Source organism: Colobus angolensis, unplaced genomic scaffold (genome assembly GCF_000951035.1).
Source record: "Colobus angolensis palliatus isolate OR3802 unplaced genomic scaffold, Cang.pa_1.0 Scaffold171, whole genome shotgun sequence".
Classification (NCBI taxonomy): domain Eukaryota; kingdom Metazoa; phylum Chordata; class Mammalia; order Primates; family Cercopithecidae; genus Colobus; species Colobus angolensis.
This window is the reverse complement of record NW_012114833.1, coordinates 881323-883374: the sequence shown is the minus strand read 5'-3', so window position 1 is coordinate 883374 and position 2052 is coordinate 881323. Positions and strand designations below refer to the sequence as shown.

At 45.5% G+C, this 2052-nt stretch overlaps 1 protein-coding gene across 1 annotated transcript in view; it reads right to left on the bottom strand.

The window, feature by feature from the left end:
• Nucleotides 1–2052, bottom strand: part of EIF4ENIF1 (eukaryotic translation initiation factor 4E nuclear import factor 1) — a 42635-nt gene that overhangs the window by 24830 nt on the left and 15753 nt on the right. The window lies entirely within an intron of this gene.

The window sequence follows — 2052 nt, the reverse complement described above, 5'->3', positions numbered from 1 at the left end:
GCCTGCAACAATCAGCACTATATGCATGTTACCTGTTTTTAAAAGTTTAGGTTTAGGCCAGGAGCTCATGCCTGTAATCTCAGCACTCTGGGAGGCCGAGGCAGGCAGATCACTGGAGGTCAAGAGTTCGAGACCAGTCTGGGCAACATGGTAAAACCCTGTCTCTACTAAAAATACAAAAGCTAGCTGGGTGTGGTGGTGTGTGTCTGTAATCCCAGCTACTCAGGAGGCTGAGGCACATGAATCGCCTTAATCTAGGAGGCAGAGCTTGTAGTGAGCCGAGATCACATCATTGCACTCCAGCCGGGGTGATGGAGTGAGACTGTGTCTCAAAAAAAAAAAAAACTACAAAAAAAATTTCCATCTGTCTTCTAAGAGAATGAAAAAAGAAAAAGTCACTAAAAGAAAAAAAAAATACTATACCCTCAGAAGTTAAGAATTTGAAAGGGCCACTCAGTTTTAGATCTACTAAATTAAACTTGCATCTGGATATGATCCAAAGGACTGGCTAGGAGACTTACAATTAAAATTGCTGCTGGAACTTTAGGAACAAAACCACACAAATAGTTGCCAACATTGCTTTGGAGCCACATTCCATACGCTCCAGAGCAGTGCTACAGACAAGTGTGCACTATGCTGATCTGTATTGAGATAATAATGAGAGTAAATGCTTAAAAACTGGTCGGGCATGGTGGCTCACACCTGTAATCCCAGCACTCTGGTAGGCCAAGACGGGTAGATTACTTGAGCTCAGGAGTTCGAGACCAGCCTGGCCAACATGGTAAAACCTCATCTCTACTAAAAATACCAAAATTAGCTGGGTATGTTGGTGACACCTGTAATCCCAGCTACTTGGGAGGCTGAGACAGGAGAATCACTTGAACTCAGAAAGCAGAGTGAACTGAGATTGCACCACCGCACTGCGGTGTGGGTGACAGAGTGAGACTTTTTCTCCAAAAAAAAAAGGCTGGGTGTGGTGGCTCATGCCTGTAATCCTAGCACTTTGGGAGGCCAGGGCAGGTGGATTGCCTGAACTCAGGAGTTTGAGACCAGCCTGGGCAACACGGTGAAACCCCATCTCTACTGAAAAACAAAAAATTAGCTGGGCATGGTGGCGTGTGCCTGTAATCCCAGTTACTTTGGAGGCTGAGGCAGAATTGCTTGAACCTGCGAGGCAGAGGTTGCAGTGAGCCAAGATTGCACCACTGTACTCCAGCCTAGGTGACAGAGCAAGACTCCATCTCCAAAAAAAGAAAAGAAACTTTTATACCAATTTGGCATTGCCATGACATTTGTACTTTATACTAAAATATTGTTCTTCAATGGAATGGAAATAAAGCCTGGCACCTCATCATAGAAAAATTTAAGAAGACTGCCTAAGAACACATCTGTGGCCCTGTACCTATCAGTACTACACAGTGCCTGCTCACTTATTCTTGGTGGCAATCTTCTGGGTGTAGGCGAGCAGGCACTGACAACGGAGACAGGCCAATGTTGCCTGCTTTGTTGTGCCCAGCTTTGTCCGCTCATACAATAATCAAATAAGAGGAGCAGTTATGATTAAGGAGTAGGTACTAATCCATAAATGCTGATGGGGCAGGAGCAAGGGTGGGTAGCAAAAGATTCAGGGAGAGCTTACTACTACTTTCAAAGTCCAGAAAGACTGAACCTCAAGAGTTTAACAGCAATACTGAAAGTATTACAAGTTCCTTTTCATTAAAGGTTTTTGGAACCATCACATCCAAAAAGTATCAAGCAGGCAGCCTCCTCCAAGGAATGTAGATCAGTGTGACAACAATCGTCAGTTATAAAAAGCCGCCTTCACAGCGGGCGTAGTGGCTCACACCTGTAATGCCAGCACTTTGGGAGGCTGAGGCAGGTGGATCACAAGGTCAGGAGTTCAAGACCCGCCTGGCCAACATAGTGAAACCTCGTCTCTACTAAAAATACAAAAATTAGCCAGGTGTGGTGGCACGCATCTGTGATCCCAGCTACTCGGGAGGCTGAGGCAGGAGAATCACTTGAACCCGGGAGACAGAGGTAGCAATGAGC